Source organism: Colobus angolensis, unplaced genomic scaffold, assembly GCF_000951035.1.
Source record: "Colobus angolensis palliatus isolate OR3802 unplaced genomic scaffold, Cang.pa_1.0 Scaffold262, whole genome shotgun sequence".
Classification (NCBI taxonomy): Eukaryota; Metazoa; Chordata; class Mammalia; order Primates; family Cercopithecidae; genus Colobus; species Colobus angolensis.
In genome coordinates, this window is record NW_012115844.1 from 1840520 (window position 1) to 1854043 (window position 13524).

General features: G+C 50.5%; 1 long non-coding RNA gene across 1 annotated transcript; it reads left to right on the forward strand.

The window, feature by feature from the left end:
* The first annotated feature begins 7009 nt into the window (after nt 1–7009).
* LOC105515528 lies at nt 7010–12118 on the forward strand. Its single transcript, XR_001002341.1, has 4 exons — nt 7010–7276; nt 9344–9524; nt 10178–10273; nt 10528–12118. It is a non-coding gene; the product is annotated as an uncharacterized LOC105515528 (long non-coding RNA).
* Nucleotides 12119–13524: the final 1406 nt, after the last annotated feature.

Here is a 13524-nt window from a genome sequence, read left to right on the forward strand (position 1 = left end):
GGGAGGGAGGGAAGGAAGGAAGGAAGGAAGGAAGGAAGGAAGGAAAGAAGGAGGGAAGGAAGGAAGGGAAATAAAGAAAGAGAAACAGGGACCTGGCTGGTCCCAAACCGCGTCTCATTGCAAGAGATTAGGTGTGAGAGGCGCTTGGCTCCCCAGAGAGGATCTTAGATGAGCAGGGTGAGTTGAGACTGGATTCCATTTTAGAAAATAAATGGCTTCCAGGCTGCAATGAATCCCAGCACCCTCACTGCTCCCCCACGCTGGGAAAGGGGACAGGGGGACAGTGAAACATCATTCGAGAGGGTTGTAATCGGGCTCAAACACGAGTGCCTGCCCTCTGAATTGGGGCTCAGCCATGTCAGTACCCAGAACCCTGAGAAACTGGGCCCGTGGAAGGGTGACATCTGGGGGCTTTTCAGGAGTGGGGAGTGTGCTGAATGCTGGCTCCTGGTTTCCTCTTAGGGAAGCGCTCTGGAGCAGACCCTGGCAATGGCACACTGAGCATCCTATAGCGGCAGAACCTCATCCCGGGTCTTCAGAAGTCCTGCCAAGCGGAGGTTCTGGCGCTCTGACTCCCTAACCGGCTGCTGGAGCTCAGCACCAGCCAGGCCAACAATCCACTCTTCTCTACAAACATTTCAGTACGTGTTTGGGAATCCGGCTTTCTCAACGCAAAGTTTACGAAGTTTCACTCGCTTTACAGAAAGGCTCCTGCGCTGCAGAGGGAACATGAACAATAGAGAGAATCAGACAGTTCTAAACCGGGGAACTGTCGAAAGCGCTCCTGGACCCAAGGGAGGAACAAGGGGCGTTTGGGCAGCACTCTTTTTCAGAAATGAGGCAGATCCACGCAAGGGCCCAGACAGCTGCCCGGTTACTGCAGGGCTTCAACCTTGCAGGCCACCCACTTCAGCATGCCAGCCACCTTACTTGGCAACCGCACAGACCTTCATGGGGACTCCAAGAGACTCCAAATGCTTGATGGCGCTTTGTAAGTTGGAAAACGCTCAAGGCGGGTAGCTGGGCCGCTGGTTGTGCGCGTTCTGGGCCCACAGCTGCTGCAGAAGCCACCGCGATGGGTGAAGGCCGGACCATGGCCTCGAAGGAAGCAGCAGCAGAGGCTTCTAATCCGAGGGAGGGCCGGAGGAGCAACCAAACAATATTTAACAATAAGAAGAACAACGAAAACAACTCCATTCGTTTGTCTGAAATGTTACAGGTGATGCGTTTCCGAATCCTGTTCGGATCCGGTTCTCAGAGGCTCCCTGTAGCCTGGTGCACATGACATCCATTTTACAAATGGGGAAGCGGAGGCTTAACGAGGTGATGTAACTTATCCATTGCCACAGGTCATTTAGAAGCCAAGTCATGGTCGTCCAAAGCCCAGAAGCATATTTTAGGATTTCAGGTGGCAGGGTAGATTGTCCTTTCGTGCTGGCATCTGCCAGCTTTGGTTCTGTAGTGGCCAGATCACAAAAGCATGCAAACATTTTGAAAACCATCAAACACCGTACAACTGGTATGAGCTCATTGTTATTTTTGCCGTTATTATTATTGTGAACTTTTGGGCAGTGCTGGATTGGCTGACCTAAAGCAATCTGCCTCGAACTCCTGCAACCTTCAGGGCATTGCAAGGGTCCTGTAGGTTGCTAAGCTTAGGGTCTCTCAATGGTCTAGAGACTCTGGCCTCTGCCAGTTTTTGCTCTCCCGATACGTTTTAGAAATGAAGAAATGCCAAAGTAGGGTTGCAGAAAAATTGTGTTGTGTTTAAATGCTTACATCACCTAATAAACTGGGGGTTTTGTAGTCACATACAGGAGTTATTCAACATAAATTGGATCGTTCAAATTATTAAAACATTTATAAAAGATCGATTCCCAGGTCCCTGCAGGCAGGGGTGGTCTAGTGTAGGATATAGGTTGAACCATGCATTTCTTTTCAATATGTTGGATGTGTATCTGAGGTTGTGCCTCCTATGAAGAAAACGTCAAAAGTGTGACTGTGGGGCAATTTGGGAATGTAAGAACTGGGCAAAGGGTCCTGCAGCCCCGCGCTCCACCCTGAGTCCTGCCGTCTCTGCTTTTTGCTTGGAGGCAGGCGGGGAAAGGTAGGAGCGTGGCTTCTGGCCGACCCAGGGCCGACCCGGAATCCGTGGCCGCTGTGAATGGCACCACTGTGTTCCTGTTGGAATGGACGGTTTAAAGGGAGCACATGGTAGCTGTGGGGGTGAGAGTGTCACCTTCCCTCGAACCTCCCGCGAGGTAAGCTCGCTCCTGAGCTCACATGTTTCCTCCAAGCTTGCGTGAACGTGCGTGACGAGTTCTCCAGGCTCAAAGCCCGCTATCATCAGCTTTCCCTCCCGCTCCATGCCCCTGCTGGCAGTCCCCGGTGCCGCCATCCGTCGCGGTTTGTGCGCCCGCGGAGCCAAGAGCACCTAGTCTCTGCAGCCCTCCTGGTCCCACGGGAGCGCCTGCATTAATCCGCACTGCTTCTGCGATCGCAGCTTTAAGCTCTCGGCATGAGGATCCGGCGCTGGGTTCTGTGCTGCGGACCTAGGGGGCTTTTTGGTGAGTTCTTTCCGTCTCTGTCCCGGTCCCCTTCTGTGGCTACACTCAGCCTCTCTCCTTAGGACCTTGGTGTGTGCCCTTGCGCCTAGGGGAGGATGCACGATGTGGAAGCTTCTCCGCTGCCTGCACAAACCGAGGGTGGGAGGTGATCGAGAGTAAGGCCTCCAGAGGACCTGAGTAGACTCCTCAAGCCTGAGGCAGCCATACCACTGACTTGGTGAATTTTAGGCAATTAACTTCTCTTCTCTGGGCCTGCATTACAAAAAAAAAAAAAAAGTTGTAAGACTCCTGAGTAACGGTTGGAGTTCAGACTTACCTCTGGCTTGTAGAGGAGTAAAGGACAAAAGCTTTCTACTTTAAATATTGAGTCGTGTCTTTCCTGAGCACAATTTTTGTTTGCGCGTGGGGGTCGGGGGGTTGTTATTTTAAAGATTCGTGTCGTCCCAAGTTGCTGCCATGCAGACCTCCCCAGGAAGGTCACTGTGTTTGGGCCTCCGCCATCAGCCTTCCTGGTCCTGAGAGGTCAGCTGTTTTGAAAAGTACAGGTTTTCCTCAGGGAGGACTTCTTCAAATTCACTGCGCTTGGTAGGGAGAAGGCCTGAGGCTAGTCCTCTCCTCTGTGGCCGCACTAGTCTCCGGAGAGCCAGAGAGTCCCCTGTCCTTAGATGAAAAACGCCCTAAGACGAAAAAAAAAAAAAAAAAATCCCAAGTGCTTTCTCACCAGTGGTCCACCAGAAAGAGAGGGTGGGCAGCTGGCTGTAAAACGAGAGCCAATAAAGCCGCTCATTTTAATAAGCTCGTTAACATTTTTGAATGGCTTTCCTTGTGCGCACCAAGGCCTCCCAGGCAGGCGCGAGGGAACTGGGCAGCGGGGTTATTGCGCACCAACACCCACAAGCACATGCGCGCTGGGGTGCCACCGCTTTCGGCACAGGGGACCTAGCCGGGCAGGAGTGGCTAGGCAATGCCCACAATGCCAACTCGGAACCTCGGCGTCCCCCAGTGGTCCAGCCTCATTGTGCGCCACACGCTGGACTGTGGCCATCTGAGATAACCAGGCTGCGTGGGTTCAGAGGTCGCTAAGGAGCTTGGGTGACCATATAAATGGCCCTGAATTGTCCCCGAAGTTTCGAGGGATCGGCAGGCCCGGGGTGTGTCCCTGTCTACTTCCTTTTGGCTTGTGTTTTTGGAAAGGGCCAATGGATTTGATGCTCTTGGGAATTCAAAACCCAAGTAGTAAACCTGCTCACACCCACGGGTCGAGCGTATTTCTGCCAATGTCAGGCTGCAGCAGGACGTCCTCCGTTTGCATCCTGGACGGGGTGCAGAGCTGTCACCAGTGTGACTGGCTTCCAGGAATCCTTCCTTGCGGAAGAGGCCAGGGGCACTGCCCCTCCTCTTTTCCGAGAAGTTGAGCAATGCATTATTGGACCCTGGGACTGCAAGAAAGGAAGCTAGAGACACACCCACACAGAGGTGGTGAGAAAGAAAAAGATGTCCGGGGGCAGAGCAGATAAGAGAGAGAGAGCGGGCTGGCGGGCTGCAGGGAGGACCTCACTTGGCCAAGTTCTCCACATCCCTTCAGGTCCTGATTTGCAGGTCTTAGGTCTTCACTGAGTCACCCACTCCCCAGTTTTGAACTAAGAGTCCCTCCTGAGTAGGTCCCAAGGTCCTAGCCCTTATCACCTGGGCTCTGGGGGCTCTGGTGCTGTCTGGCCTGGGGACCTCTGAGAATACAGGGATGGGACCTTATGCACTTACTGCCGCGCCTAGCACGGGGTTTGCTGCTCTTTGGTGTCCAAACCATACTGGAAGAACACATAAATAAGGCCAGGATCCTTCAGCTTCATCTATGTCTGTTTCCACCACACCTTTTCCTACCTACCCCTTTAAGGGCCTGGAGACCCTTGCAAAGTTGGTGAGGGGGGCGGCAGGACCAGCTGGCAGTCTCCAAACCTGGCCAAGTTCTCATTCTTGTTCTTCTGGGCTGCTGGAGGCAGGTCCTGGGGGGCAGAGGATCAGCGCAAGAGCCAGACTTGTTTCTGGGTCAAATTCTCTCGGGCCTCAGCCCTCAGAATTTTTCCTGGAGCCTAGGCAGCGAGCAAATCCCACATGCCATCATTTCATACTTGACCGCATTAAAATGCACATTAACTTCCCAGTTACTGACCAGCTAAGGATTGAAAAACAAGGTCCTTGAAAACACATTCCCTGTTTCAGGTTCATACTGGAAAATGGTTTTAAAACTAGAAAGACACTGTGGTGCAGTGTCGCAGCTGGCGTGTGTGAAGGCACCCTGGGAGAGGTTGTGGCTGGCAGTGGAGTGTGGGGACTGTGCTGGGGTAGAGGAGGGGGAGGAGAGGTGGTGCGGGAGGGTATTAGACCTCTTGGGGTCCTGGCAGAGCAGCTTCTTCCAGATGCCTTGTTGAGGTGAGCAGGGCTTAGACCGCCATACCCGCTGGGATCATGAGCTTAAGGCAGTGCTATTTGTTGGGATAGTTGTTTTACAGCAATTGCCCTTGCTCTCTGGATTTCCAGCACGGGGTTTGATATGTAGTAAGCACTGAAATATTTTCAGAGGAAATATTCCTACCTGGAGCATTTTATGTTTCAAGAATGGATTCTCCAGGCGGGCACAGTGGCTCATGTCTGTAATCCCAGCACTCTGGGAAGCCTAGGCGAGTGAATCGCGAGGTCAAGAGATGGAGACCGCCCTGGCCAACATGGTGAAACCCCATCTCTACTAAAAATACCAAAATTAGCTGGGTGTGGAGGTGTGCGCCTATAGTCCCAGCTACTTCAGGAAGCTGAGACAGGAGAATCACTTGAACCTGGGAGGCAGTGAGGTTGCAGTGAGCTGAGATCGCGCCACTGCACTCTAGCCTGGTGACAGAGCAAGACTACGGACTCTGTCTCAAAAAAACAAAAAACAAAAAAACCCAACACAAAAACAAAAACAAACAAACAAACACAAAACGGGTTCTCCACTGCCACTTCTTTTGAATCTGAAGGCAGGTAGTATTGATTCCCTAAGAGTCAGAGAAGCAAAAGAAGCTGATGACTCCTCCAGGAGCAATCATCTGGAAAAGCTGAGCCCAGTGACTCAGGCCTGACATCTTTTTGATACTCCAAGAGGGAAGGCAATGAAAGCGGCCTCCCGAAAAATTCCCATTGAAACAAAGGTGGATTTGGAGACAGGCTTTCCTGAAGACCTAGCTCACAGTACTTTGCTGAAAAAATAAATACCCCCATTTACAAATACAAAGATGGGCTAGTGAAAGAATTACATGCTCCTTGAGTAGCTGGCACCACTAAATACTTGTAGCCTAGCTGATAACAAGTTTTGCAAAGTTAAACAAGGACATGTACCATTTAAAAAATATATTTACAAAGATGGTAAGAGGTGGACAGAAAGTGTGGAGTGACTGTAACAATAACCTAAACAGTGACAAGTCAGCATCCACTGGAAACCTTCTTTGAAGTAATAGGTTATGTGTATCCCATCCGCAAATGCAATTGTGGCTTAAAAATAAATTCAATATACAGGCTTTTAAGGTTTAGAAAAGAAATACATGGAGGGGGAGCTTCATTTTCCAGGGCAGTCCCTCTGTCCAAAAGAATCTGCAGAAGAATTTTTAAAAATAATTCTTTCCTAAGATGTCTAATATTTGATTTATATTATTAATTGTTTTCCATGAAATACTGCCTGCAGTGAGGCACTTCCTAAATACACTTGTCTCATTAATAAGAGGCTTGAGCCCTGCTGTCAGGGCTCAGGCCTGAGGAGAATTCAAGCCAAGTGCACATAGGGAAGGTAGCCACAGGATGCAGAAGGAGAAATGGAGTCCTGTCCTTTCAAAGGTGGCCAGCCAGGGGAAAATCGCAACAGTGAGCTCCTAGGAAATGCGTAAACAGAGATTTCTTTAAAGAGAAAAATCTTTGTTGTGGAATCCTTGTCTTTTCTTTCTTTCTTTCTTTCTTTCTTTCTTTCTTTCTTTCCTCGTTCATTTATTTAGTTGCTCAGATATTCAGCAAAAGCAGCTGAAAGCCTATTCTGTGCCAAGGATGCAGAGAAGAAAGATTGCCAGCTTGGTGGAGTTTACAGTCTAGTGGGATACAAGAAATGGCAGTGCCAAAAGAAAAATAAAATATGCTGCGGATTAGCGCCTGTGAGGCGCAGGATTATTTTGGGAGTTAGTGAAGGAAGGTCACTGCATATCAAATGTTTGTAAGAGCGCTTTTAGTGGATGCAGATCCTGAGACCATGTCACTATCTCTCTGTCTGCCTGACTGATCGTTGCTATTCTGGACTTAGTCTCTGTCCCTCTGTGTCCCTGTGTTTCAGTCCTGATTCACTGGTTGCCAAAGGCAGGGCGGTGGGGGCAGAGGCCAGGCCACAGATCTGGGTGCTAGCCATTCCTCCTTCCCCCATCCCCTTTCTTAACGACCCAGCCTCTTCCGGAGCCCTGCGGCAGGATCACCTAAGCGTTGAATGGATCTCACCCTAGGACCCTGGCGCCCTCAGAAACGGGATCTGAGGTCCGGATCACTAACGCTCAGAGATGTGAGGGAAGCCGAGAAGCTGCTGAAAGGGGCTGAGAGCAGCTACTCCTTTTCCCTGGGCAGCAAACCTCAAGCCTGTGCGGGCCAATCATTGCATCCTGGTAACCAGCGCTTTATTTAGCGCCTAATCGCTTTCCTGCCCTGCAGTAAGTGCTTTCCATGAATTATTTCATTCATTCCTTCCAGCAGCTCAACTTCCATTGCCCCACTTTGGGGATCAACACTACCCTGGCCACAGCTATTTCCGGTGGAGCTAGGGTTCGAACCGAGTCTGTCTGGCTCCAAACTACTCAGCGCGGGCCACACGTGCGTTGGTTTCCCCAGGCAGAGACGAAGGTACCATGTAATTACAGAGGAGAAAAATGAGGCCCGGAGAGAGTAAGTGACTAAATGGGCATCAATGTTATGTCAGGCACAGAGCTAAATATTTTACGTTTAGCACATTTCATTTTCCCGAGCTCTTTGAGAGGTGGAATTTGAGGTCCCATAGGAACCACGAAAAAGCCAGATAGGAGAGTTGGTGGGTTGAAGCTTTGCAGCTCCAAATGGCACAGTGGTGAACAGGCTTTGGAGGCAGGGCCAGGCTTATCTTCCACTTTTGCTTCTTCCCAGCTTCCAAGCTCTGGGGCGAGTTCCCTAAACTCAGGCCCTCATTCTCCCCAGGGAGTAAGGAGACCCATAGGTTGGCTTGGAGATAAAAGGAGATAATGTAGTTAAAGCCCTTTGGAGTGGGTGCATGGCACAGAGCAAGCTCTCAAAAGATGATCGGGCACACAAGGCTGTACGGGACCTACTTTTCTAGACCCTGCTCAGCCTCTTCTTCCTTTCCTTCCCGTCTGCAAAAGAGGGAGATGATCTTTCCAAAACTACCAGCTGTGAATAGTAAATGGCTTTTTTTTTTTTGGTCTCCAGTGGAGACCGGGGCAGCAGTCTCAGAGGGAAGGCTTTTAATCCCGGCTTCATTTGCCATGTGCCACTCCTTGGTGACAGTGCAGATCCTAGGGTGCAGGTAGCTCTGGTGGGCCTCACAGGCAGGGCGGAGAACCCAGTGCCGTTCTTCCTACCTGGGGTGACAGGAAGGAAGGTACTAAGCCCAGCAAGGCACATCAGTTGCTCTGTGTTCACCCTCCTCAGTTTCAGAGATTTTGGCCTCATTGCTCAGTGCCTGATGGGCAAGTTTCCCAGTTCTGGGCACTCAACCCCAATGCCTCAGCCCCAACACACACACACATACACACCATACACACACACACACACACACACACGCACACACACATACACACACACTGCAGTCCCTACCACCTCACCATTGTGAGGCAGAGGCTGGTGCTCCAGGAAAGGAAAGGTCGAACAGATTCTGCAGTTTTCACCTGCTTGCACTGACCATACCTTTCAGTGAATCCTGGGGCGAACCCATGAAGTGTGTGGGATTATACCCTTTTTACAGAGTAGCAAGCAAAGTTCAGGAGGGTCAAGTGACTTGGGCAGGGTCATACAGCTTGGAAGTGGTGAGGCGAGAACTGGCCTAGGGGACCTGTGGAACTTCAAAGCCTCCAGTTAATGTTTGCGATGCCTCCGCGCCGCCTCCCACTCCTAGGGTGGGGACGAGGTTGTGGGAAGAGGAGGGGAGAATCTCACAGGAGTGCGGAGAAGGGAGTATTAATTCTCTGGGCAGTTTCCTATTAAGAAAACACCGACTCCAGCCGCCTCCTCCCGAGTGCCGCCGCTTGGCCTCCTGAAGGGGAGGCCTGTATATTTGTAGTTTGATTCTGCCCGTCAAGGCTAATTTCTCCCTACAACTTAATGGACTCGGCTTGACGTGCGTAATGATTCCTAATCACGAACATTATTTTTGCTAGCGCGGAGACATGTTCCAGTTGTTGTGACAGATCGCATTTCAGCCATAATGACGGAAAATTACCATTTCTAATTCTCCGGTTTTTGACACCTAAATCCACAGACCATATGTGGCGGCGGGAACTCTGGGCCCGGCGGTCCTCCCTACCCGCCCGCAGCGAAGCTGTGCTGTCGCCCAGGGCTTCCACCCCCGAGCCACGCCCAAACGGGTGGAGTGGGAGGGGTCCACGGGATGGACCCGACTTTAGCCTTTGGACCCCTTCCTCCGACCTGAGGGCCCCCTACACCAAGGAGCAAAAACCAGAGCTTGGACGGGGCCTCAGAGACTGTTGCATCTTCCGCGACTCGTTTTATAGATGGAGAGTGAGGGGCAGAGGAGAGTGCAGCTTATCCAAGATCTCAGGGCTAGTAACCGGCGAGAAAATTCTGCTCAGAACCATTCCCGGAGGTGAGACTGTTTTGTCCTTCAGCCCAGGAAAGGGAGACCTGGCTCCCTCCTTTTATTTGCAAGCCTCAAAACCATCAAGCCAGGCAAAGGTTTTTTTTTTTTTTTTTTTTGCGTGGAGGTGGAGGGGGTTGGCGGCGGAACATTGACAACGTGCCAGGAAATTTAGGCACAGAGAGGGTAAGTAATTTGCTCAAGATCACAGCGCTGATACGAGATGGTGCAATTCACCTTCCTCTCCTTTTCGGCATTCACACAAACCAGGTGTGAATAGTTATGGCCACTTCTGGTGTGAGGAAACTGAGGCTAACAGACGGAAAGCCGAAACTAAGACTCCTCCTTCCTGTCGCCGAGTGTTACCCAATTTAGTAGGTCCAGGGGATACAGCGAACCCTACTACATGCCAACATTTTGTAGGTTGTTTTGGGGGTCACTTCCTCTGCTCCCTTCCCCATCCTCTACCCACTTGAAGCTAGACTCTGGGCGAAGCTCTTGAGATACTGAAGTAGAGACGTAACCCGGTCTACCGGGGCCTCACAATTTAGCTCGAAGTCCTAATATAGATCTATGCATTTTTTTTCTTGGGGAGTAGGGAGTTCCACGCGGGGGCCAGTGGAGTTAGGTCCGAATTTACTAACCCTGCTTTTAGGAATACATCACAGAACCTTAGATACCGCCTCTGTACAAGGGGTTAAAAATGCTCCACTCCAGAAATGGTTGCATGCTCGATATGGCTCCTTTCCAGGCACTAGAAGGGCGCAGACCTTCGCTGAGACGCCACCCGTGCAAGTGGAAGAAGCCCTTGCGCCCCTGCTGAGCGGTTGGAGGGGGAACACTGCAGGTGCGCCCCAGTCAGGCAAGGAGGCAGGACCAAAGTCCCCAGCTCTCCGGAGGCTGGTGGAGAATCCCCAGAGGTTATCTGTAGTCCGGGCTGACCCCTGAGCGGGTGGGGGTGGGTGCGGGATGCGGGGGTGGTGCGGGAGCATTGAGCGCTGAGAGGCTGTTTGGGCAAGCCGCAGGACCTCCCTGCGTAGCCCACCCTGAGTTTGCTGGCACATCTCGGGTCTCAGAGCGCTTCTCCTTGTGCAAAAGCAGCGATGCCCTCCGAGGGTCAACGAGACCAGGTGCCCATTAGGGAAACAGAGATGGAGGAGAAATCATGCGCCAAGGTCTGAAATTCGACGTGGCTCTCACTCGACATCTCCTCATTGTCGCCACACGTGCACCCGCCTGCAGTGGCGCACCGGACTCGGTGCTGCACCTTCCTCCTGGCCCCTGCGCCACTGCCCCCGCGTGGGTCCCACCGCTCAGGACGCCCCTTCCCACTTCCGACGTCTACGGTGGATCACACGCGGTCACTGCCAAAGCCTCCAATTCGGTTCTGACCCAATGACTTTGGGGACGCCCAGGGAGGAGATGTGGAGAGGATGTGGCCAAGGTGAACCAGCCAGTGTAAGTGCGAATGCTTCTGGCTTCTGGGTAACACCTACCCTGCCCCACCACCCAAATCGGGCCTTGATAAAAAAAAAAAAAAGAAGCATCTTGATAATATATTTTTAGACATAAGTAAGTTGAATGTGCCCACGGAGGGAGGTTGAAGACATTTGATTATTAGGACAGAGTAGAAGCCTGTCTGGCTCATCCCCTTGGCCAGCTCTGAAGCAGCAGTGGACACATCTCTGCGATTTTGCAAGGATGTTTGTGAATGCGCTTTGTAACTCCTAGAAAATAGGCAAAAAACCGTGAGTGGATGTAGCTGCACCACTGGCACCTGTAAGAACGTGCCCTAAAGCTGTGGAAAGTCTGGTCTTCCTGCTATTCAGGATCCAGACACAGGTCTCAAGCCTCAAACCTCCAAGAGTTGTCTTGGCTGCTCATTTTACCAATATGAAGACGTAGGTCAAGCCTGAAGATAGCGGCTCTGCTGTTTTCTTTGGACTGCTTGAAACTTTAGACAAGTAGGGAAATTCCAAGAAAGAAATCCCTGTATGTAAATTGGGAGAAAAAGATATGATGAATATTAATGCAGAGGCCTCTGAACAAATGGAACTTCCGTTTTCACATCCAGCACAGGATCATCTGCAGCCAGACAACCTGAGAGTCAACCCCAACTCTGCCTTTTACTGATTGCATGATATTGGGCCTTAGTTTACTCATCTGTAAATTGGGGGCAGTGATAGACTCTATCCCACAGGGTTTTGCTGAATATTAAATGACTTTAAACTTGTAAATGGCTTAGAATAATGCCTGGCATTATAGCAAGTACTCAATTACTGGTGCCTGGTGTATAGTAAGTACTCAATATACATTAGTTATTTTTCAAAGACACCACAAATCACCTGGGAAGGCCTCTCAGGTATTTGCCTGAGATTCAAGCAAACAAATATGGAAGCTACCAAAGGCCCATGGAGCCTGAAGATCCTTGCAGACAGATGTTCTAAATGTTGCCTAGAATGGCAGTTTGGAGGGAGGCCTCTCCAGTCGGAGGTCTGGATGCTAAGTTTAACTCTGCCACGTATTAGCCAGGTAACTTTGAAGTAATAAACAATCTCTTTGTGCCTCCATTTCTTCTTGTGTAAAATGAGGGGCTGTTCTGAAGATTAAATAAATACATGTAAAGCTTTTAAAGCCAGACCCGGCAGAAAGGATGCTTTATGTTTGCTTTAAAAATATATATGTATGACATTTTTCTCTATGCCTGACATTCAGTAAGAGCTCACTATTGTCAGCTCTTATTCCTTCTTGGTATGTAAGCTGCCTTTACAGACATTACCAGTGTAGGGAAAGATGAGGTAGTTAGTAAATGTTCTGGTAATTGTGTGTGATTGCTCAGAGACAAGGACTTTAGGGATATAATCTGAGTTCAAGACTGACAAAACCACTCACTAACTGGGTGGCCTTGCATCAGTCACAGCCTCTGGGAGCTGGCTGCCACCTGTTCAAGGAAGATAACAATTTCCACTTAGCAGAGGAGGCTCCGGAATTTCCCTATAGGAAGAAATCTGGGGTCTGGGGGATGGTTGGAAACTTGTCTTCAAGCTGTTCTGGCAGAGAAAATAGGCTCTTGACTTAGATTGATTGTACGCTTGTGATCTACTGGAAGGACTTTGGGCCGCGGAGCAGAGCTTTAGCTGCCCTTAGCTGCCCAGCCTATTCCTAAAGGGCTAATTGCTATGCTAACATTCCTATTGTAATTACTGTAATTCCCTAGATCTCTGGGTGGGGCAGAAAGACTGCCTTAAAGTCAGATTGCGAAATTGAGTGGGACATTTGGTTCTTAGTCCTTCATAAGATGCCAGCGGAAGGGCAGAATTCATTTGGAGTTCACAAACGTCTCTTCTGGGAAGGCAATCCTGATCAGAAATTCTGATTGCTTATTCCATCTTATCAACGACTTACTGTGTGCCTGCCAGGTATTGAAAGATCCACAGGCTTAGTACCTACTTTGTAGACTGAGATTAAAATCAGGTAAAACAGTTGGCAATGTGCTTGGTGCACAGTGCTGGAAAAATGAGAGTTCCTATACTAAGTCAGATCATAAATGCCTGAAAAAAGGGCGAGGCGGTCAACAAGACCTTCTGGGACATATTCACAAGAAGGCTCAGGTGTATTTTTAAGCCATCCCAGAAAAGCTTTCAAAGCACTTGTGAGGCGGCTTCTGTCCATTTTACCGAATGACGTCCTGAGGCAGAAGGGGCTTTTCTACTGGAATTTCCCTCCCTCTCTGAGGCTACTCTGGAAATTTAAATTTAAAAGTTCCTCTTGGCGCTTGCTCCCCGGCTCCCCAGTGCTCAGCACCGGTGTCTGGGAAAGCTGGGAAGAGCCATGCGGTTGGAGGCCCCTGCGGCCCCTCCTGGCTCTGCTGCGTCTGCGGAGGTGGTTAGTTCTGGAGCACCTCATGCGCCGAGTGCGGACCTCACTGACTAATCGCCTCCGCGCGTAGAGGCGACCCAGTGTCTTGGGAGAGCGAAGGGGATCACTGTGCTTTCACCTTTCCCGTCCTGTTCCGGAGAGCCCAAGGCTGGCTTCCGCGAGAGTACCCAGCGTGCCGACTCGTCCTTCGGTTCTTCACATCTGCATCTCTTCCCTTTG